Raw genomic sequence first — 25,342 nt, forward strand, 5'->3', positions numbered from 1 at the left:
CTTCCTAAGGCCCAGTTGACTTTACATTCCAGGATGTCTGGCTCTAGGTGAGTGATCACACCATTGTGATTATCTGGGTGGTGAAGCTCTTTTTTGCACAGTTCTTCTGTGTATTCTTGCCACCTCTTCTTAATATCTTCTGCTTCTGTTTGGTCCATACCATTTCTGTCCTTTATCGAGCCCATCCTTGCATGAAATGTTCCCTTGGTATCTCTAATTTTCTTGAAGAGATCTCTAGTCTTTCCCATTCTGTTGTTTTCCTCTATTTCTTTGCATGAATCACTGAGGAAGGCTTTCTTATCTGTCCTTATATTCTTTGGAACTCTGCATTCAGATGATTATCTCTTTCCTTTTCTCGTTTGCTTTTTGCTTCTCTTCTTTTCACAGCTATTTGTAAGGCCTCCCCAGACAGCCATTTTGCTTTTTGCATTTCTTCTCCATGGGGATGGTCTTGATAACTAGACAGTAAATCCTGTATAATATAGGCATTCATGTATTAAACATATAATTAGGTCCTATGCATTATACATCAGAGGTTCTGAGTATGTGAAGGCTTGGAAGGAGGGTTGGAGGACTAGAGAGGTCAGTGACATGAGCTAAGCACACCCATCCCTGAAGGCAGCACACTGAGAAACAGCTGTACCGGCTACAGGTGAACACATAGAAAGACAAAAGAACCCAACTTAAATGTTCAATGGAGATCATATGCATACACAGACATGTGTGTGTACATATGTGTTTGGTCCACACACCATGTCAAGGGATCATTACCATGAAATTGTTGTTTTATAATAATACTAAAGTGCTTATTTATCTTTCTATTCTTATTCTCTTATGAGCATGAAATGTACAAAAAGTTTATAGATAGGATTTCAAATTTCATACTGCCATTGACTTTTAAATGCCCACCAGTTGTCCAGTTTTGGTATACTCTCACAGTATATACACAACTATCTGACAAGGCTATTAAAATATCCTTTCCTTTTCCAGCTACAGTCTGTGGGAGGCTGAGTTTTCTTTATGTACTTCAGCCAGTACAACATATAGCATCAAATTGAATGCAGAGGCAATAAGGAGAATAGAGCTGGCTTTTTTTAGCCAGACAAAACAATTTGTAGCAATGCAAAAATAACACTTTTCTACCATGTTTGTTTTCAACAAATATACTTACTAAAAATATGTCATTTATATAACATGCAATGGATTTATTTTATTTTTAAATAAATATATTATTTTACATTTTGGGTGTATCTTTAGTATAATAAATATTAATAAATATAACTCACATTAACAAATATGTGGAGTATTCTCAATTATTTTTAGGAGCACAAAAGTGTCCTTAGACCAAAAAGCTGAATAACCACTGATACAATTATTATAAATTTAGTCTGTATAGGATAGTAATATTTAGAGGGACTTTGAAATCAAATAAACCTGGGTCTATCTCCTAGGTGTGCTACTTACTAGATGCCTAATATTGAACAAGTTACATAATCTTTTCTAACTGTCTTTTACTTATCCAGAAAATGGGAATAACAATACCTAATTCATGGAATTGTCCAAGAATAATTAATGTAATGCATGTAAAATATTTAGCATATTGGCATTGTAGTAACTACAATGAGTAACCACTTAGCACTTGACTATAAAAAATGTAACATATAAGAGTGTTTGGGAAAGCACAAGAATAGAGAAGGAAAAGGCTAGAAAGAAGAAACAAACATTTCAAGCTGAGAGAACGGAATATGGAAAACCACAGAAACCTGCAAAAGACTGAATTCTGGGAACTCTAAACAGCTCATTCCTGGGAGCATAAAGCAGAAGGAAGTGCTGGATATTGCGTGAGGAATCACTTATGGAAGGCTCACACCATCCTGCAGAGTCTGACTTTTAGCCTGTAGTCTGTGGACAGCTATGGTATCACTTTTTAACTCAGTAGTGATGATGATCATATTTGCCTATTGATATCTCTCCCCTCTAAAGCTATGTCCATGTTTCTCATTTTGAATCCAGGCTGGCTTCTGACTTGTAGGAAAAGTGACTCTAGGAGAGGTCACAAAAGCAATGCAGCTTCTTTGTGGTTCTCTCTTAGAATGCTTTACCCTTGAATCCCAGCCACCATGCTCTGAGGAAGCCCAAGAGGCCCCATGAGGAAACAGCCCCAGGTAAGGGTCCAGCCAGCAGCCAGCACCAACTGCCAGTCCAGCAAGGGAACGGGCCTTTGGAAGATTCCAGAGCCTAATCCAGCCTTCTGTTCTTACTGAAGGTGGTTTGTGTACTTCCCAGTGTAGATTTTAGACATCAGAGACAACTCATCTTCACAAGCCCTTTCCAAATCCCGACCCATGGGACCCATGCGTATAATCAAATGGCTTTTGTTTTACACCTCTGGGTTTTTATACTTCCACCAGTACTTGATCACAGGCTCCAACAACAGTGCCACAGTTTACAGCTCCTGAAGAGCTTTTTTTCTTAGTTACTTTTCTACCACTGACTTCTAGGAATAGGAGGGAAAGTTTATTACATAGTAATAGTAACAGTTCATTACACTGCAGTAGTAACTGTTACAGATTTTGTTACTTGGAAGTGAAATCTGTCCTAATAAAATAACATAATAACAAAACAAATGGAATCTGTCCTAATAAAATAACATAATAACATAACAAAAGTAAAGCACATGGCCTAGGCTTTGAGACTCCATGAAGACCAAAGGTGGGAGAGGATCCTACCAGAGAATGTTAGCAGAAGCCTATAAGGCCTTGATCCCCTGGAGAACAGAATCTTGCACTCTTCAAAAGGCCTTGAGGATGCTGCTGCTGCTAAGCCGCTTCAGTCGTGTCCGACCCTGTGCGACCCCATAGACGGCAGTAGGGCTCAAAAAAGACTACAGAGAATATTGTTGAAAGACAGAGGAAAGGCTCTGTCATTCACAGTGTCAGAAAATTGGCCCAGGCTTCACAGACAGGAGGAGCAACCACCACATAACAACAGAGCCGAAGATTGGAGTGATGATGGAGCTGCGAGCCAAGAAATGCCAGAAATCAAAAACAAACACCATAAGTTAGCAAGGATGGGATCTACGTGTTGTGGCAGTCCAAGTGCAGATTGGAAAATAATTTCCAGGCACAGAGTATTTTAGAAGAGAGAGAATTTATTGAGAACAAAGGACTGAAGTGGTGAGGGCCACTGCGAAGACAGCAGGCCACCATCCTGATAGACCAGGGAGAACCAACCCCTTTTGTGGGCTTGGGGCCAAAATTCCTATGGGGAGGGGTGGGATTAAGTAATTGATTGGAGGTCTTTTGGTGCCCACCTTGCCTTAATATGGAGACAAGAACTGGCTGGTTAGAGGGGCCGGATGGCTCATGACAAACAGGATGGATCATGACAATGGTTGCCATGGAACTTGGCTAATTCTGGATTATTGCCCTATGACCTCTGCCTAGAGCTCCACACTACCCAAGGTCTTAAAATGAATATGGCTCTGCTGACACCTTAATTTTGAATTTCTATCCTCTAGAACTATGAGAAAATAGATTTTTCTTGTTTTAAACCACCCAATTCATGGAACTTTGTTACAGCAGTCCTAGGGAACTAGTGCAAACAGTGTTGCTAAGATCATTCTAGTCTGTGCCTGTTTAAAAAATATTGATTTATTTACTTGACTTGTCAGGTCTTCGTTGCATCATGTGGGATTTCCTTGTGGCACACGGACTCTCTAGTTGAGTCACGCAGGCATAGTTGCTCCAAGACATGTGGGATATTAGTTCCCCAGCCAGGGACTGAACCTGATTCCTCTGCATTGCAAGGTGGATTCTTAAACACTGAATCACCAGGGAACTCTCTAGTACGTGTCTTTTGTTGAGTTACATTGGGGCCAGTGTGAAGAAAGCAGGAGAGACCCCATCTTGAAGCCTGTCATCCGTCTTAAAGACAGGATGTAAACCAGGTTTGAACCCTGCCCAAGAGTGAGGAAACCATTGCTAGTGAAAACCAGGTCTCCTGGAGACTTCCTTCCCTACAGATGACAAATGGAGGTTATGGTTGAGGTCAGGCAGCCCCTGTTAGATTAACCATGGAGACATCCCCCCTTGATGTATAATCATTGTCTCCCCACCCCTTTAACCTTAATTGTTGGTTCTCCTGGCACCTACTTGTAAAACTCAGTCATATACAACAAAGAGGTATGTAACCAGTCATGTAGTGAGGGGTATAAAACGGCCTCTCAGAAACATCAGGGGCCTTGTTGGGAACTGATTCCCCTTGGACCCGCTGGCATAATAAACTGTACTCCACTGTCTTGAGTGCCCTCCGAGGTGTGTTTTGTGACTCCAGATTCCACAACATTTCCACCCACATTTTTTATGCTCACAGTACTAGAGGGTGACTGGGATCAGTGAGCAGTTTTCACTTGGGGGTCTCTTGTGCTATTGTAGTTACAGGGCATCTAAAGCTAGAGTCATCTGAAGGCTTCTGCACTCACCTCTGATGCCTGGGCTGGTGTAACCCAAACAGCTGGGCACGAGTGCGGCCTCTCTCCATCTGCAGCCTCTCCATAGGACTCAGGCTCTCTTGCAACGTGGAGGTCACAGTGCAGTTGGACCTCATACACTGCAGCTGACTGAGCCCTTGCATAAACATTCTAAGCATAAGTGAACACCGCCAGTCCTCTTAAACTAGACCCTGAACTAGCAGAATGCCATTTAACACCATACAGAAGGCCAGTCAAAGGGGAGATCCAGTTTGAAGGAGTGTGTCCAGAGGAAGAGAAATAGCACATGACATCCCTTGTATGTGGAATCTAAAAAAGATACAAATGAACTTATTTATAAAACAAACTCACAGACTTAGAGAATGAACTTATGGTTGCTGAGGGGAAGGATGGGGGAAAGTGATAGTTAGGGAGTTTGGGATGGACATGTACACTCTACTATAGTTAAAATGGATAACCAGCAAGGACCTACTGTATAGCATAGGGAACTCTGCTCAGTGTTATATGGCAACGTGGATGGGAGGGGAGTTTAGGAGAGAATGGATACACATATATATATGGCTGAGTCTCTTTGCTGTTCACCTGAAACTATCACAATATTGTTAATCAGCTATACACCGATGCAAAATAAAAAGTTTAAAAAAAGGAGTGTGTCATTCCCTCCACATGTTGATGGGGACAATGGCCCATGCCAGTAGAGAGGGCTGGAGGACTGAGGACAGCATTCTTGGAGACAAGCTGCCATGCTCAGTAATGGTTCAGTGGCTGCATATGACCAAGATCTCCTTTGCTAAGTAAAGCCAAAATATGAATGTATAGAATGAATGGGATAACTCACAGAATCAAAGGGAAAACTTTCAGAAAAGAGAAGATCCAGAGAAGTTCTAAGTACCTTGTAAGAGCTGATGGACAAGATTTTCCAGATGCAATCATGGGATGAATTGATTTGATCTGTTTCTGCTACTTGTATCTCTTTGTTCAATATTTAAACTCCAAGATTAAAAATAATAATAATACATATATACACATTGTATATATGTATGAACACTAGGCTATGAAAATAACAGATGGTCACTGTCCAGGAAGCTTTGAGTGTAACTTTGCCTAAAATAGGAGTTTCCCTGGTGGCTCATATGGTGAAGAATCTGCTTGCAATGTAGAAGACCTGGGTTTGACCCCTGGGTCAGGAAGATCTCTGCCTAAAATAAGAGGATCGGTCAGGATCTTCCCCTCCCTATGATTTTCCCTTCGTACTACCTACCTATGCAATATTGCCTGTTTCTGTGAATTCAATGCTATTTCAGCAACTTAAAGCATATCGTTTATTTGAAACTGTTAACCCTTATACTTTCATATAGTCTAGAACTGAAACCATTTCTCCTTCCTTATAATCTTTACAAAGAAGAGTGTACCTGATGGTGTGCGGGGAAGGGTGGGGTATGGAATGAATGTATCTAGCGTCTATTTCAATGTTTCTTTTAAGAGTGAGGATGACATTGAAAGAAAGTTGTATATTAAGCTATAACTTTTTAAACTTATTACAGAAGTTTTCAAAGATTTTTTTTTTTTTAAGTAGCGGGGATAATATCATTGCATCCCATATCCCAATCACTAATCAATCTGTAGTTTTTCTGGATTTGTTCTGCCTGCCCACACTTTATAAGCTTGTGTCTGTTTCTGGTGTCTGTGCCTCACCCCTTGGCTGCTTTGGATCCCATCCCTGGTAGGCAGCTCCCACTTGCACTGTCAGCGTTCTGGCCCGGCCTCGCTTCTGACGCTACAGTCGCTCGCTCTGCCTTAACACCCAAGCCTTGCCCAGAAGTGCTTGGGTAGTAACACCCCCTCGGGTGCTCCAGCCTCGGCCCTTCAGGCCAGTCTGAAAGGCATTCTGTAAGCTTTCCAGAGTTCTCAGGGTCGCCCACCGCAGCAGCTGATGAAGCATCCTCTTCTTCTTCCCTGCCTCACTCTTCACAGTCCCTTACTTCTACTTCCTTAAACCACCTGCCAAAAGCTTCCTGCACCTGATTCTTTCTCAGGGTCTGTTTACAGGGGAACGCAAGTGAAGATTGGCTGCCTTCATTCAGTTATATCTTTTGGTTACCATCAAAATCTAACGTACATTCCTATGAAGCTCATTTTACAGACAGGACTCAGGATATTTTTTAGGACACCGGCCAAGGTGGCTAATTGCTGGAGGGAAAATTATCAGCAACATAATTCTGCTTTTCTACAAAAAAAAAAATTAAGGATAGTCTCTTTCAATATTCCTGCTTACCTAAAAAAGTGGAAGGAAGGAAGGAAGAGAAGGGACGAGAACAGAAGGGAAAGAAATAGATAACCTGTTCTTTCTGACAGTTTCCTACTACAGAATTAAAATGTGCTTTAAAGCTGAATATAAATAATTTGACCCATCCAACCTGAATTCTGAGCTTTCCTTCCAAATCCCAGACCAGAACCTTCTAACCCATGAATGCCCTTCGGGTGTGTTAGCAAGTGAATTGGCTGTCAGCACCTTGAGACCTGGGAACACACCCAGGCCTCCAGGGAAGCAAGGCCCAGGGGTCAGGGGACAAAACTGTCATAGCCTAGGGTCTCTGATGGGAAACAGATGCTTCCAGCTGTCGCTTGCCATCAGCCTGCTCACTGACTGTTTTCAGCCCTGGCTCCTTCTGGATAGATCCAGCTGTACAAACACACTTTTATCCACAAGCTGACTGTGGGGGCAGCCAATGAATCTGTCTTCTTTTCTATTGCGGGAGTCTGCCTGTGTTGAATCCAAGGCTTAACTCATCAGAATAGCAATTAAACAAAGGTGGATTTTTTTTTTCTTTTCTTTGTAATATTTAGCCCCTATTTTCTTTGCTTTCAGGATGCCTGGGTGGTATTTGTTGATGCTTAATCTATTAAGAGTTGAGGGCAAAGGAATCTGTTTGAAATAAGAATTCTCTAAAGAGGCAGGGTGGAGGCTCAGAATGCTTGAGTATTAGCTGTAACCATATGTCCCTGTGAATAGCGCTTAACCTTTAAGTGATATTAAAGTGTCTCATTTCCCTTTATCTATGAAATGAATGCATTAAACTAGCTGAGATTTCCCATAATTTGTGATTTTTCTGCCTTTTTTCCTTCTGATTTTATTTATTTCTTAATTAAAGGATAATTGTTTTACAGAATTTTGTTGTTTTCTGCCAAATATCACCATGAATCAGCCGTAAATTCTTTCACTTAACAAATGTTTCCTGAACAGTCCAGTCCAGTCAGCACTTAAAATATTAGCATGAGAAGATTCCTTAGAGAACCCAGGCTGTAGTAGGCATTTCTTTTCTTCTCTCTGTCTAGCATCCCTTCCTTTTTCTCTCAGTAACAACATCCCTTGGACTATGGAAAGTGACCCCCACCCCCACTTTAGGTAGCTTTGCTGGGTGTCCCAATCAGTCTCCTGGCAGCCTGGCCCAGGTATGAGCAGGTGACCCAGGTCTAGCTAACTGCGCACCATCCCTGGGGCTGTTAAGTCTGGGCTCATGATTCATTTCAGGCCAATCCAAATTCTTCCCTAGAATTGTATAGTATTGAAGAGAGACTCGTCTTTACACGTTGGGTTATCCGATTGAGGGAGGTAAAATCTGTGGTCATTCCCTTTTACTGTTGCGTGGAGAAAATCCATTGAAGTTGGAAAAGCTGAGAGCAGCACACGGAGAGAAGGAAAGTGAAGAGACTGGGAGAGATTTCAAAAGGTCTGGTGTAAAGCCCCTCCCTCCCAGTTATATGTCTCTCTCTCTCTCTCTCTCTCTCTCTCTCTCTCTCTCTCTCTCTCTCTCTCTCAATTTGAGATAGCTTACTATCACTTCCAATCAAAGGAGTCCTAACAAATACATAGTCAATTTTTTAAATATAATTCGCATAGTGTCTGGAATGTGTCCAAGGCACTGGGGCCTGATCACCTTCTGACTTCTGATTTCCAAGTCAGTTTTTTATTCTTTGTGTTTCTTCCAACATTGTATGATGAAAATTTCCAAACACACAAAAAACTTGAAAAATGAAAAAAGCAAGCACCTGTATATCTACCACCTAGATTCTGCCATTTACACTTCACAGGACTTGCTTTATCACGTATCTAGCCATTTCTCTATCTGGGCATAAACCTGTCTATTTTTTCAAAATACAATACATTTCAGGGACGTGCCCAGTGCTCCAGTGGTTCAGACTCCGTGCTCCCAAAAATTGATAAATAAATAGATTTCCAGGTGCACTGCAACCAGTTCTCTTTTTGTTGTGCCCTACCTCAGCCTTTACAGGCATGGTGGTGTCTTGGGTGGGGATTGGATGGGCAAGCTGCTTTGTCCACTTGCTTGCACAGCGGTCCCTTGTGGTGCAGGATGGAGCCAAGGATGGGAAAGGATGTAGCTGTTTTGTGAGCCAGAAGCCTCCCTAAATGAGAGTGGTAAGCCTGGAGTACATCATGAGAATCGCTGGGCTGGAAGAAGCACAAGCTGGAATCAAGATTGCCAGGAGAAATATCAATAACCTCAGATATGCAGATGACACCACCCTTATAGCAGAAAGTGAAGAGGAACTAAAAAGCCTCTTGATGAAAGTGAAAGAGGAGAGTGAAAAAGTTGGCTTAAAGCTCGACATTTAGAAAACGAAGATCATGGCATCCGGTCCCATCACTTCACGGGAAATAGATGGGGAAACAGTGGAAACAGTGTCAGACTTTATTTTGGGGGGCTCCAAATCACTGCAGATGGTGACTGCAGCCATGAAATTAAAAGACGCTTACTCCTTGGAAGAAAAGCTATGACCAACCTAGATAGCATATTCAAAAGCAGATACATTACCTTGCCGACTAAGGTCCATCTAGTCAAGGCTATGGTTTTTCCTGTGGTCAAGAATGGATGTGAGAGTTGGACTGTGAAGAAGGCTGAGTGCTGAAGAATTGATGCTTTTGAACTGTGGTGTTGGAGAAGACTCTTGAGAGTCCCTTGGACTGCAAGGAGAGCCAACCAGTCCATTCTAAAGGAGATCAACCCTGGGATTTCTTTGGAAGGAATGATGCTAAAGCTGAAACTCCAGTACTTTGGCCACCTCATGAGAAGAGTTGACTCATTGGAAAAGACTGATGCTGGGAGGGATTGGGGGCAGGAGGAGAAGGGAACGACAGAGGATGAGATGGCTGGATGGCATCACTGACTCGATAGACACAAGTCTGAGTGAACTCCAGGAGATGATGATGGACAGGAAGGCCTGGCGTGCTGCAATTCATAGGGTCGAAAAGAGTCAGACACGACTGAGCGACTGAACTGAACTGAACTGAAGCCTGGAGGAGACCCACAATAAGTAAAAACACAAGTGGACAATATAATATTGTTAGCAAAAAGCGCTGTGAAGGAAATAAAGCAGAGATTGTCATAGTGCCTGTCTGTGTGTCAGGGAACACAATACAGGATCAATCCTAGGAAAGCCTCCTGGAGGAACTGACTTAGCTTATATCTCAAGGAAGAAAGGAACCAACCATGACATGAGATTGGAGGAACAAGATTCAGGCAGAAGCCAGAGCCAGTACAAAGGCCATGAGGTACTCCAGCATCAGAAAGAAGCCAGGCAAAAGTACTTCCCATCTCCTCCTCTTCATCATCCGGATCATCAGCAGCATCTTCAACAGGACTGGCAGTACTGGTGATCTGTGTATTTGCTAGGTCGTGTCCGAGTCTTTGCAACCCCATGGACTGTAGCCTGCCAGGCTCCCCTGTCCATGGGATTCTCCAGGCAAGAATGCTGGAGTGAGTTGCCATTTCCTCCTCCAGGGGATCTTCCTGACCCAGGATCGAGCTCACATCTCCCGCGTTGGCAGGCAGGTTCTTCATCAGTGAGCCGCCAGTGAAGCCCCTAAACCTGAGTTTGTTTTGGTTCTGCTTGTGTGTTCATTCGTACTGGTTTTAATTGCACGTTAGAGACATCATACAGTGCCATACAAGTCTCTTCTCCGCTCTTGGCTGCCCCAAACCCAGTGCAATGCTGTGGCACGGAGGTGGTGGGGACAGAGCCTCACCACGTAGCTGATGGGGTCATTCACAGGGGAGCCACGGATGCTGCTTCCCAGTGGATACTCGTGACCACTGAGCATGCAGTGCAGTGTATGAGCGGGACTCTGGAGGGGTGGGGGGCGAGGGGACAGAGGGTGGACTAGGCATTCTTTGAGTTCCCAAAGCTGGGTTGGAAGGGAAAAAGGATTACAGTAACCAGACTCCCCCTGCCCTTATCATCATCAGCATCTTCAATAGGACTGGCAGTACTGATGATATATTTATTTAATGATCAGTCATTGCCATTTCTAGGTGAATTGAATTATTACATGTCATTGTAACTGTTAGCCAAATGGTATCTCTGTAACCCTGCCTGTCACTTTCAAGACAAAGATAAACAGCTCCAGGAGTAGTTTTGACACACAGAAGCCCCATAAGCCTACAGAAACAAGCTGGTCCTAAAGCCGAACATGCTGGTCTTTCACAATTTTGCTAGTCCAGAGAACTGTCTCAAATTACATCCCAAACAGCTCGAGGTTTCTTGGGCTTGCTCTTTTAACATCATAATGTGCAGGCCCTTGGCCAAAAAATTGTTAGTTTATCTAGTGTAAATGGCTTAAATATGTGTTTTAGCGTTAAAATGGTCCAAAACCAGCACTTTGCATTGCTTTCAAATGCCTTTTTGACCTGCCCTCAGTGGAAACCAGATTAATTTAAAGCTTTGTAGGTGAAATATCAATCTGCTGGGGGACTGATCTGCCCTCAGTGGTTCCAGGTCGTGAGGAGATAGGCCTCTTTCGTTTCTTTTATTTTCAGTAATTGTTTTTCTTTAATTGTGGAGATATTTGTTCAGAACATATGCTTCAAGTTTTATTTTTATGGCTTTTTAACCATGCTGTGAATAATGTCCAAAACATCAATATTAAACCGAATTAATACCATAACCAATCGGGAGGACATTTGGATCGAGCGTGTAGTCAGCTGCATTTTTCTAGTCCAATTCTACAAGTATAGCATAGTAAAATTGGAATAGAAAAGTCCAAATATCCCTAGAAACAACTGCGTGGAATTTCTTAAATGCAGAAATTATATATACCATGGTCATTGAAAGCCAGGTTTACCACTGGAAAAATTTATTTCCTGGGAGCAAAGCCATATTTACTAAAGACAAATGTATGACAAGGGTGCCCCTCAGGATTCTCAAAATGTGAAATTTTGCATGTGCAAACGTGGACACATGGTCACATTTCTACAGCTGTGGAGCCGGAAGATGCTGGATGCTGTTGGTGCCCTCAGATGTCTGTAGCCGTTTCTGGGCCTCTCTCCTGATTTCTGTGTTCTGGCTTTTTTACCAGTCAGCGTGCCCCACTCTCTTCAGGGCCTGGCAGCTGGAGCCACTGCTGAGAGTGCCAAGTGCTGGGGACCATAGCCCCTGGGGGAACCCTTGGCCAACGAGGGCTGGTACAGAAATGAGAAAGCCCAGCTTCTTCCCCTGAAAAAGTACAAAGTCAGGGGTGTGGTTTCGACTCTAGAACTTCCTCGTATGACCAAGCAGAAGCTGGGGCTCTGCTGAAAATCACTCCTCCACTTAGTTCTCCCCCTTCCCCAGCCTGTCTCCTCCACTCCTCTACCTGTTTCTTTGGGAAATCCTTCCTTCACATACTGTGGGCCCGAGAGCTGAATCATTCAGTCCTGTCCTACTCTTTGTGACCCTCTGGACTATAGCCCACCAGGCTCCTCTGTCGATGGGATTCTCCAGGCAAGGATACTGGAGTGGGTTGCATGCCCTCCTCTGGCGGATCTCCCTGACCCAGCGATTGAACCCAAGTCTCCTGCATCTCCTGCATTGCGGGTGAATTCTGTACCACTCTGCCACCAGGGAAGCCCCTTTTACATATTAATTGCAGGCAAATCCTCAACTCAGGGTCTACTTCCTAAGAGCCACACATACCTGATAGGAAGTTCATCAGCTCCAGTCCACTCAGTTCACAGATGGTTAACCCCATCCATCAGCCCACAGATATTTGTGGAAGGCCCACCACGTGCTGGACCCATGGTAGGCATGGAGAAGGGGCCCTCTGGCTAAGTGTAAATCACCAAGTCTTCTGACCGGGGCCCACATTATCTTCTGTCAGGTCTGGTGTGAGAGTCCAGCGGAGGGTGTCACCAAGGACACATGCATGAATTCTCTCCTGCATATCAGTGCTTATTAAGTTATTAAAAAATGTACATGGAAGCTGGGAAAGAGAAACCTAACGATGGCTTGGAAAGTTACGTAAATCAGTTACACCCATGGAAAATAACCCTGTAGAAAACTAAACTATAAATTTTCCCGAGTCCAACAACATTCACTGAGAAGCTGAAACACTGTGATCTGACTACTGAATCATTTCCTTCTAGTCTCTATTACTTGTCTTTAAGGTTTGCAAATGTTAAACATAATGACAGATAGGAAATTGTAGGAAGTGGTCTTATTTCGCCCAAAGATCCTAAACACTTCTATGAGAAACTGCCTGTAAAAGTACTTCTAATCTCACCCTGCTTCCTAGTCATTCATCCAATAAATATTACTGAGAAACTGTGATAAAGAGCATCTGTCCAGGCTGGCCTTTGTTTTTTTTTTCCTAGTCAAAACAAAGGCCTAGAAATTGATTAGTCATTTCTAATCAAACAAACAAACAAAAAAACCTGTTGTGATTCAGATACCATCTGTGGTAGGCAGAATGCCTAATGTACTATTGCCAGGAAGCTGTGAAGATGTTCTTTTATAAGATGAAATTGTCTACACCCCCAGTTCCCACATGTAAGTGTAGGGAGGTGTGGTGTTTCCCCCACACCAACAACCAGAGCTCCAGACACCAGCTGGATCCTATCACTGAACTCAGTTCTGGAGACACAGTCTACCTGGAGACTGCATCGAATCCCACAGGTTACGGGCTCAGTCCAAGACTGCCCCCAATGTTAGATGCCCAATGCAAGCCCAGGTTGTCGCCTGTGCTTCTGACCAACCTGCTATCCACAGGAGGCCCCTATGACCCCTCCTCAAGCTCCATTAACTTGCTAGAGTAGCTCACAGAACCCAGGAAACACTTTACTTACTAGGTGACTGGTTTATTGTGAAAGGCTATAACTCAGGAACAGCCAGATGGAAGAGATGCCCAGGGCGAGGTATGGGGAAAGAGCCCAGAGCATCCATGCCCTCTCCAGACAGACCGCGGGCCCCAGACCTCCATGTGCTCACCAACCCAGAAGCTCTCCGAGCACTTCCGTTTTGAATTTTTATGGAGGCTTCACTCCATAGTCATGATTGACTAAATCATTAGCCACTGGCCTTCCAGAGGCCTAGGGGGCAGGAGAGGGGTGGAACTGACAGTTCCCACTGTCTAGCTTCTGGCTACCAGTCCATCCTCGGTAGCTTTCCAAAAGTTGCCTCATTAACATAACAAAAGACACCTTTGGAGCTCTCATCCTTTAGGAAATTCCAAGGGTTTTGGGGTTCTGTGCCAGGAATAGTATCCAAGATCAAATGAATGTTTCCTATTAAAAATCATAATATCACACAAGGCAAAGGGGAAATAAGATTAGAGATAGAACAAAGATTGCGAATCAACCAATTTTAAAATATCTAATGGCAGAAAGTGAAGAGGAACTAAAGAGCCTCTTGATGAGGGTGAAAGAGAAGGGTGAAAAAAAGGAGGCTTAAAATTCAACATTCAAAACACTCAAGATCATGGAATCTGGTCCCAACACTTCATGGCAAATAGGTGGAGAAAAGTGGAAATAGTGATGGATTTTATTTTCTTGGGCTCCAAAATCACCACAGACGGTGCCTGCAGGCATGAAATTGAAAAACACTCCTGGAAGAAGAGCTATGACAGCATGTTAAACCTAGACAGCATGGACTGACAGTTCCAACCATCTAGTACACAGTTGGCAGAGACAACATTCTGCTGACAAAGGTCCATAGCGTCAAAGCTATGGTTTTTCCAGTAGTTATATACGGATGTGAGAGTTGGACCACAAAGAAAGCTGTGTGCCAAAAAATTTATGCTTTTAAACTATGGTGCTGGAGAAGACTCTTGAGGGTTCCTTAGACTGCAAGGAGATCAAAGCAGTCAATCCTAAAAGATATCAACCCTGAATATTCACAGGATGGACTGATGTTGAAGCCGAAGCTCCAATACTTTGGCTACTTGATGTGAAGAACCAACTCATTGGAGAAGAATCTGAGGCTGGGAAAGATTGAGGATAGGAGGAGAAGGGGGAGACAGAGGATGAGATGGTTTGATGGCATCATTAACTCAATGGATATGACTTTGAGCAAATTCCGGGAGATAGTGAAGGACAGGGAAGCCTGGCTTGCTGTAGTCCATGGGGTTGCAAAGAGTCAGACACGACTTGGCAACTGAACGATGAACAACAATCATATGTTGCTCTAATGGGATCAATGTCATCAGTGTATGGGTGCTAAGTCATTTCAGGCATGTCCAACTCTTTCTGATGCTCTGGACCATAGCCTTCGAGGCTCCTCTGTCCATGGGATTCTCCAGGCAAGAATATTGGAATGAGTTGCCAGGCTCTCCTTCAGGGGATCTTCCCCAAATGTCATCAGAAGGGTCCTTAAATATGGAAAAGGGAATCAAAAGCATTAGAATAATGCTATGTGAGAAAGACTTGAAAGATCATTGCTGGCTTTGAAGATGGAAAAGGGAATGGGGCTCAGGAATGAACCAAAGAGTGTGAGTTACTTCCAGAAGCAGGAAAGGGCAGGAAAACTGATTCTCCTTTAGAGCCCCCAAAACTGAACACTGCCCTGCTCACACCTTGATTTTAGCCCAGTGAGACCCATTTCATACAACAGAATTGTAAGATTATCAATGTTGTTGCTTAAAGCTAGTAAGTTGTGGGAATTTGTCACAGCAACAATAGGAAGCTGATAGACCATCTGCCTTCCAGGTTAAAGACGGCTTCTGAAGAAACTGCAGAAGCTACTCAAGGGTCACAGCCATAATTCTTTTCTCATTCACTCAGTTTCTACTCCGCTGGCCTGTCTTTGAAATGTCCTGCCATTCCTTCTGGCTGTCACCGGGGTCCTCTGTGTTTTCCCTGATCCTCTTTTTTCTCAGATCAACTGCAGTCAGATCTCAAGTGCCTTCACGTTCTTCTGGATTCAATACAAAACTCACACCAACCACAGAGAATATTTTCAAGCTTAGAAGTGTTCGTTTCCCTTGCAGTTTGCAGTTTGCTATGTCCAGCTTCCTTTTTGGCTTCCCCTTCCATTTTTATATTCTGTTTAATTTGAGATTTTGCAGACATGATGTTCCGTGATGATAGCAATAAAAAATGAAATCCAGATGGCTTTATGACGATTGGAAGAAAATTTCCAACTTCTCTGGACAAGATACATTAAGATCAAAGGCACAGAGTGATGACATCAGTATCACCAAGGCCCCAAATAACTCCACATGCATTTACTCACAGACTCATTTATTCATTTAACTGCACATTAACAAATGCTGAGAGCTGACCATGTGCCAAGAACTGCTCTAGGAGCTGGGGCTTCATCTGTGATGGCGATCTCGGCCCTGTAAAACTTATACTCTGGTTCAGGGAGGCAAGCAGTAAACTAGATAAGTAAATAATATGATGTGATGAAGATGGGATAATCAATGAGAAAAAAAGAGCAGGATATTTGGGATAGAGTAGGGATGTGTGTGTGTGTGTGCCCAGTCATGTCTGACTCTGTGACCCTGTGGACTGTGGCCCACCAAGCTCCTCTGTCCATGGGATTTTCCAGGCAAGAATACTGGAGTGGGTTGTCATTTCTTTCTCCAGGGGATCTTCCCAACCCAGGGACTGAACTGTGTCTCTTGTGTCTCCTGCACTGGCAGGCAGATTCTTTACTACAAGAACCACTGAGGAAGCAGGAGGGCAGGCACTAAACTAGATAAGTAAATAATATAATATGTTGAAGATGGAATAATCAAGGAGAAAAAAAGAGCAGGATATTTGTGATGGAGTACGGATGCTGTGCTTAGTTGCTCAGTCATGTCTGACTCTTTGCGACCCCCATGGACTGTAGCCCATCAAGCTCCTCTCTTGACGGGATTCTTCAGGCAACAATACTGGAGTGGGTTGCCATGACCTCCTCCAGGGGATCTTCCCAACCCCCGGGCAGATTCTTCACCACCTGAGCCGCCAGAGAAGCCCTGGAGTAGGGATGATACCATTTAAACTGGTGGACAAAGTCAGCTGCACTTTAAAAAGTGGCGTTTGATAAAAGACCTGAATGGGACTTCCCTGCTGGTCTAGTGGTTAGGAGTCAACATTCTCACTGCCATGGCCCCATATTCAATCCCCAGTCGGGGGACTAAGATCCCCCAAGCCCCACAGCACGGCCACAGAAAGGAAAGGGTCTGAAATGACTGAGAAGCAGCCAGTCCAGCGGCCAAGAGGCGAGAAGAAGCTTGAGAGCTCAGGGAGTTGCCAGATGACAGAAGCGCGAGCGGGGAGGAGAGAGAGGCACAGAGGCACCGGAGGGGAGGATTTTGATTCTGAATGAAACGGGGACCTAGAATTCTGCACTCAGTTACAGTGTGTGTGTGTGTTTCCTCCCTTCACACCCAACAATTCTCTGACAACAGCTGGGTGTCCTACCATTCAACCCAGTTCTGACCAGAAAGAGTGTCAGATCCCCCACGTTGAAGGCTCCATCCCACAACACTGCCCTCCCCTCATGTCAAACCCCAGCTGCAAGACCTGATTGCCCCCTGTGCTTCTGACCCGCTGCTTACAGATCAGAGGCTCCAATGATCCTCTCCTCCGGTTTGAGTAATTTTCTGCAGCAGCTCACAAAGCTCAGAGAAATATCTCACTGTTGCCAGTCTGGTATGAGAAGACAGAACCGAAGAACAGTCAGGCATAAGAGATGCCCAGGGGAAGGTGCATGGGAAAGGAGGAGAAGCTTCCAGGGCCCCTCTGGGGATGCTTCTCTCTGCAGTGAGCGCTCACCCACCCAGAAGCTGTCCGAGCCCTGTCCTTTCGGGTTTTTATGGGGGCTGCTTTACGAAATCACCTTTACTCTTCTCCCTGGTGATTGCACTCCCTCTCCAGGCCCTCACCCCTCCACAGAGGCTGAGGAGTAGGACTAAAATTTCTAACCCTCTAATCACTAAGTTGGCTCTCCTAAAAATCTGCTGCCATCTTCAGATGCTTCCAAAAGTCTCCTCACTGATATCACAAAAATTACCTACAGGGACTCCTTTCAGTGATAGCTGTTATTGTTTAGTCCCCAAGTCCTGCTGGGCTCCTCTGGGACCCCATGGACTACAGCTGGCCAGACTCCTCTGTCCGTGGGACTCTCCAGGCAAGAATACCGGAGTGGTTGCCATTTTCTTATCCAGAGGCTCTTCCCGACCCAAGAATTAAACCCACCTGTCCTGCATTAGCACGCGGATTCTTTATCGCGGAAGCACCAGGGAAGCCAAAGGACTGTTTTTATCACTTAGGAAATTCCAAGTGTTTTAGGGGCTCTGTTCAGGAAGAGGACACAGACCAAGTATGTATTCCTTATTCAAACTCACCATATCACAGGAGCCGTTACGTGGCTTTAAGACCGAGAGTGACAGGACCTTACAATGTTTTAAATGGACTGTTTTAGTTGCTGAGACTCAACTACGGAGCAGGGGTGGCGCAGCAGAGACATATTGATAAGGCGATTTCACAAACTGCAATGAGCGCTGACGGCCACTGGTGCCAGGGTGGTGGCAGCGGGCATGGTAAAAGGCGGTCAGATTCCAGTTATATTTTGAAGGTGGGGCCCACACAACTTCATATTAGAACACATATGTGTTCTGTGAGAAAAAGAAGGGTAAAAGAGGATGCCAAACTTCCTTGGAAGGATGGCATTTTCAGTCATTGACTGTGGAAGGAAGACTCCCTAGGGGAGGGGAAGATCAGAAGGTCAAGTTGGGAGGGATTAGATTTGCTCTGTCCAGTAGATATCCTGCTTTACCAGGTGGCGCTAGTGGTAAAGAACCCATCTGCCAATGCAGGAGGCATAAGAGACACAAGTTTGATCCCTGGATTGGGAAGATCCCTTGGAGGAGGAAATGGCAACCCACTCCTGCCATTCTTGCCTGAAGAATCCCATGGACAGAGAGCCTGGCAGGGTACAGTCCGTGGGGTCACAAATAGTAGGGTGTGACTGAAGCGATTTAGCACAGTACAGTAGATATCCAAGAGACGTTACCAGCTTGGCAGTAGGATTCATGAGTCTAGAATTCAGGAGACATTTCTGAGTTGGAAATACATCGTGAAGAGTCAAAAACAGTTCCTGCTTAAAGTCATGAAAATAAAGATGAGACCACCTACGAGAGAAGGTGAAGATAAAGGAGGCTGTCAAAACCTGAGCTTGATGGCATTCAGCATTTAAGAAGGCAAGGAGATGAGGAAGAACCCATGAAGAAGACTGAGGAGTTGATGGGCTAGGGGGAAAACCAGGAGAGTGTGGAGACCTAAAAGCCACGTGAGGAAAAGTTCCCGGGTAGATTTAGCAGCCCTGGAGGTCCTTGGTTCACCCTGACTGGGGCAGTTTCTTGGGACACTCGAGGCAAAGCCTAATGTGAGTTGGTTTAAAGGACACTGGGAGGAAAACATGGCCAGTTCTTTAGAAAGAGCTTTGTTTACCCAAACTCAAGTGAAGCAAAAAAGAAGCTATAGCAAGAGACGTGAGGTCAAGAAGATGTTTGTTTTACAGCAGGAAAAATACCAACCTGAGGAAGTGTGCTGATGGGAGAGATCCATTGGACAGGGAGAAATTGCTGGTGTCGGGGCAGAGGGCAGAATTGACGGAGCTCTGTTCTTGAACAGGAGATGCTATAGACCAGTATTTCCCAAGTTTTGGTGTGTGTCAGGATCCCCTAGAGGGCCTGTGACAACACGCATTGCTGATTCTCTCCCCACCCTCACAGTTTCTGATTCTGAGATGCAACCAGAGAGTTTGCATTTTTAAGTTCCCAGGTCACACTGATGCCGCAGTTTTACGGGCCACACTTTTGGAACTAGGGTTATCGGGAAGGGGGTTGTTGACTCTAAACAGGAGTCCCTCTGTTAGTCTGCAGTAACAGATCCAGTCATTAAAGCATCTCTATAGGAGGGCTTATGCCGGAAAGATGCAGTCAAGAAGACGAAAACAGTTAACACAGCCAACCTCTGTCTTAGGCTGTGTGATCTACCAAGAGGAGGAGTCACTTCTCCTTGCTTCCAAGAAGTCACTCAGCCTAAGTCTACCTTTGCAGGCACGCTACCTTCACCGCCGTTTTTCAGAGGTCCCGCCAAGTAGAAACGGTTGGTTCACATGACCATCGCCTTGGCGTGATTGGCACGCCCAGGCGGCCTTTTCTGGCTGAGCTTCTGCGGTATTCTTGGGAGTCCCAGGTGCCTCACGCCCCCAACCAGCTCTTTTCCGATGCGTGTTCCGTAACATCGCAAAGCAGCTTAACTCGGTTTGATTGCGTTGTTTTGCCGGCCAGCATTTGGAATTGCAATTAGCTGGGGGCCAAGCCAAGAAATCTCAAGATGCCCAGTCTTGAATCTTTTGTTTCTTTTTGTTCTGCAGTTTCATCAATTGCCAGAAACAGCCACTAGCAATCGACATTTCCATAGCGTTTTTCCTCTTTTCTTTTCTCTTTGAGGAGATGAGTGTAGCAATATATGTTTAGAATGTGACAATGACAACTTCCTTCTGTGTATCTGTCTGGGGTTTAAAACCCTTCCATATCCAATTTATTATGCCCATTATAAACATGAGGAAATTGAGGCTCACAGAGAGTAAGCCAGGACTCCAGGTCTTTGAATTCTAATTTTTTTTTTAAATATACAGCCTTTTATAAGTTTAAGATGCACAACATAATGATTTGACTTACTTATATTGCAAAATTATTATCATGATAAACTTAGTTTACATCCATCATCTCATAAATACAAAAGGAAAAAAGACAGAAAGGAGAGGGGAAAAAAAGTTGTTTTCCTTATGATGAGAACTTTTAGGATTTATTCTGTTAGCCATACAACAGTGTTAACTGTAGTTGTCATCTTGTTCATTATATAATCTTTCTTACAATTAGATATCTGTACCAATTCCCCCACCCATCACCTTGTACCTCTGGTAACCAAATCTCTGATCTCTTTTCCTACGACTTAGTGTTTGGGAGTGTGTGTGTGTGTGTGTGTGTGTGTGTGTGTGTGTGTGTGTGTTTTATAGATTCCACAAGTATTTATCTTTGAGTTATTTCACTTAGCATAATGCCCTCAAGATGCAGCCAGGATTTTGCAAGTGGCAGGATTTCCTTCTTTTTTGATGGCTGAATAAGAACATTTTCTTTATCCATTCGCCCCTAGATGAACACTTAGGTTGTTCTTATGTCTTGGCTATTGTAAACAATGCTGCAATGAACATAGAGGTGCAGATAGCTCTTTGACTGTGATTTCATTCCTTCAGATAAATATACAGAAGTGGAACTCTGGATGTTATGATAGCTCTATTTAAAAATATAAAAACCTTATCATTTGAATCATTAATTTTTTGAAAATTAAAAACACAAAAACCTTATCATTTGAATCATTCCCCTGAATACCCGTGCTGATTTTCATATAGTTAAGTCAAAGAGCCCCTTAGGAAGGCATACTAAACTTTTATTGAAAAATTTGGTCCCTTCTAGAGAGATAGGGCTAATATAGGTCTACAGGAAGAAAGATTTTTTTCCCCCAAATTATGAATCTGATTAACTCTCTTTGTTAATATAGCTTGATATAGTTTAATGGAATTTTATCGTTTTCAGAGGCAAAAAAGCTCCCATACCTTACAGGTTATAAAGCCTTAGAAATAAATTTAAAAGTTTGCTGTGTTTGAGAGTGACTGTATTTCAAATGAGTTGTTTGTACCAGTCAGATATTTTGGATGCAAACAACAGAAAGATTGTGGCTAACTGAAAGCAGAAAAGAAATTCATTAGAAATTAGTTGATTGTTCATAGAATTGACAAAAAAAAAAAAATTGGAAAATGAGCAATAGTCGATGGAGGCTAGGCTTGCAAAATTGCAACCAAAATCTTACTGCAGGAAGAGTCTGTGGTTACGATGTCACTCTCATTGGTCACTCCTTGCTACCACCAAAAACGTTAAATTTAAACTGTCCCTTCTTCTCTGTATCACTGACTCCAGATTCAAGAGTCTGAGAGAAGAACAGCATCTGATTGCCTGAATCAGATCACGTGGCTTTGTTATTGCTGTTGGGAAGAGGAGTGGTCAGACAGGAATTGCCTCCCACCAAAATCCACACAGAGGCAAATTTTAGAGGTAAAGCTTAAGAATGCATTCATTACTAGGAAGAAAAGAGGCCCCCTGTGTCAATGAGCTATTGTTGAAATAATGCTGTGTAACAATAACAAACCAGTCAGTACTAAAGAAATCAACTCTGAATATTCATTGGAAGGACTGATGTCAAAGCTGAAGCTCCAATACTTTGGCCACCTGATGTGAAGAGCTTATAGAAAAGACCCTGATGCTGGGAAAGACTGAGGGCAGGAGGAGAAGGGGATGACAGAGGACGAGATGGTTGGATGGTGTCACTGACTCAATGGACATGAATTTGAGCAAACTCTGGGAGATAGTGAAGGACAGGGAAGCCTGGCATGCTGCAGTTCATGGGGTTACAAAGAGTCAGACACAACTCAGCCACTGAACAACATAGCAGCAACAAAAATTCAACAACCAAAAAATACATGATGAATACTTATTTTTCACAACCTTGGTCTGCTGATTGGGCTGGGAAAATTCTGATCCAGGTTGTGAATTTGCTTACTGTGGCCCCAGATTGCAGGTCAGGTTCAGGACTTCTCCACATGTTTCTCATTCTAGAAACAATACCTACCTGGGATGCCCCCATGGAGATGGCAAAAGCACAAGAGACCAAGTCAAACCATGCAAGCACATTTAAAGCCTCTGCTTGTACAAAAACAAACATATAGATCAATGAACAGAATAAAGAACCCAGAAATAAACCCACACACTTAGGACTAATTAATCTATGACAAAGGGGGCAAAAATATACAATGGAGAAAAAGCAGTGTCTTCAAAAAATAGTGTTGGGAGAGTTGGACAGCTACCAGTAAATCAATGAAATTAGAACATTCTCTCACACTATATACAAAAATAAACTCAAAATGGATTAAAGACCTAAATATAAGACATGACACCATAAAACTCCTGGAAGAGAACAAAGGCAAAACATTCTCAGACATGAATTGTAGCAATACTTTCTTAGATCAGTCTCCCAAGGCAAAAGAAATAAGAGCAAAAATAAGCAAATGAGACCTAATCAAAGTTAAAAGCTTTGGTACAGCAAGGGAAACCATTGGCAAAACAAAAAGGCAATCTATTGAATGGGAGAAAATATTTGCATATGATGCTACCGGCTAGGGGTTAAAATCCAAAATACACAAACAGCTCATACAACTCAATACTGAAAAAGCAAACAACCCAATCAAAAAATGGTCAGAAAATCTAAATAGACATTTCTCTAAGGAAAACATACAGATGGTCAACAGGCACATGAAAAGATGGTCAACACACAGAAACTAAAACAACTTTGAAAGCAATTATATTCCAATTAAAAATAAGGAAAGATGATCAACATTACTGATTATAAGAGAATTTAAATCAAAATCACGATGAGGTAGCATGTCACCCTGGTCAGAATGGCTATTATCAAAAAATCTACAAATAACAAATATTGGAGAGGATGTGCAAAAACGGAAAAGTTTGTACACTGTTGATGTGATATAAATTGGTCAACTTGGAAATCAGTATAGAGGTTCCTTGAAAAACTAAAAATGGAGTTACCATATGATTCAGCAATCCCACTCCTGGATATATATCAAGAAAAAAAAATTTTAATAGGAAAACATATGTGTGTGCGTACTAAGTCACTTCAGTTGTGTCTGACTCTTTGCGACTCTATGGACCATACCAATCTTCTCTGTCCACATGATTCTCCAGGCAAGAATACTGGAGAGGATTGCAATGTCATCCTCCAGGGGATCTTCCCGACCCAGGGATTGAACCCATGTCTCCTGTGGCTCCTGTACTGCAGGCAGATTCTTTACCACTGAGCCACCAGGGAAGCTCCAATTTGAAAACATACATGCGCCACAATGTAAATAGCAGGATTATTTACAATTGCCAAGACAGGGAAACAACCCATGTCCATCAACAGATGATTGGCATGAGAAGATGTGGTATTTACAAATACATTGGAATACTGCTCAGCCATAAAAAAGAATGAACTGTCGCCATGCGCAGTGACACTGATGGACCTAGAGAATACTATAATTAGTGAAGTAAGTCAGATGCGCTAAATTGCTTCAGTGACATCTGACTGTTGTGCAACCTTATGGACTGCAGTCCTCCAGGCTCCTCTGTCCATGGGATTGTTCAGGCAAAGATACTGGCGTGGGTTGCCATGCCCTCCTCCAGGGGATTTTCCCAACCCAGCTACCAAACTTACATCTCTTACATCCTCTTCATTAGCAGGCAAGTTCTTTACCGCTAGTGCCGCATGGGTAGCCCAGGAAGTCAGACAGAGAAAGACAAATATCAAATTATGTCACTTTTTGTGGTTCAGTCGCTCAATCATGTCCACCTTTGTAACCCCATGGACTGTAGCACTCCAGGCTTCCCTGTCCTTCACCATCTCCCAGACCTTGCTCAAACTCAGTGCATTGAGTCCGTGACGCCATCCAACCATCTCACCCTCTGTCATCCCCTTCTCCTCCTGCCTTCAATCTTTCCCAGCATCAGGGTCTTTCCTAATGAGCTGGCTCTTCACATCATGTGGCCAAAGTATTGGAGCTTCAGCTTCAGCATCATATATATCACTGATATGTGGAATCCTAAAAAATAATATAAGTGAATCTATATATAAAACAGAAAAACAAACTTGTGGTCACCAGAGGGGGAGTGGGGAGGAAGGATAAATTAGGAGTATAGAATTAATCAATACAAACTACTATTCATAAAATAAATAAGCAATAAAAACTTATTTTATAGCACAAGGAGTTATATTCAGTATTTCATGATAACATATAATGGAATATAACCATAAAAAACTGAATCACTGTGCTGTATGCCTGAAATTAATATAATATTTTAAGTCAACTATACTTCAATAAAAAAAATTTTTAATACCTCTGTGCCAACCTACTCCAGTATTCTTTCCTGGAAAATTCCATGAACTGAGGAACCTGGTGGGCTATAGTCCATGAGGTCTCAAAGAGTCAGACGCTACTGAGCAACTGAGCACACACACACACACACACACTGCAGGGATGATATCTGTTAACACTTCATTGGCCAAAGTAAGTCTCATGGCCAAGTTCAAAGTTGATGGATGGGGGGTATACTTTGTCTGTTCTGATGGGAAGCATTCGAAAGTTGCCTGGCAAATGCATCAATATTAAAAAAAAACTTATTATAAACAGTAAAGAATGAAGAATAATGATATAATCAACCCAGGCCTTCCAGGCTATAAAAGAAGGATCAAGACTGGGGAGGTTTTGACTTAAGCAAAGGATGGGGCCATGTTAGAAACCATCATGGCCTTTCAAGGGAATGTTACAAATGATAATGTTTTTAGGTTACAGGTTACACCAAACCCTGGATGGGACCTGCAGTTGGAGTATCCAGGAAGCCTCAGTGGGAAGAAGACTTTTAAGACTAGTTGGTTGTCTTTTCTTTTTTTTCCTATTTCCAACATCTTTCTTATTCCC

Source organism: Ovis aries, chromosome 13, assembly GCF_016772045.2.
Source record: "Ovis aries strain OAR_USU_Benz2616 breed Rambouillet chromosome 13, ARS-UI_Ramb_v3.0, whole genome shotgun sequence".
Lineage (NCBI taxonomy): Eukaryota > Metazoa > Chordata > Mammalia > Artiodactyla > Bovidae > Ovis > Ovis aries.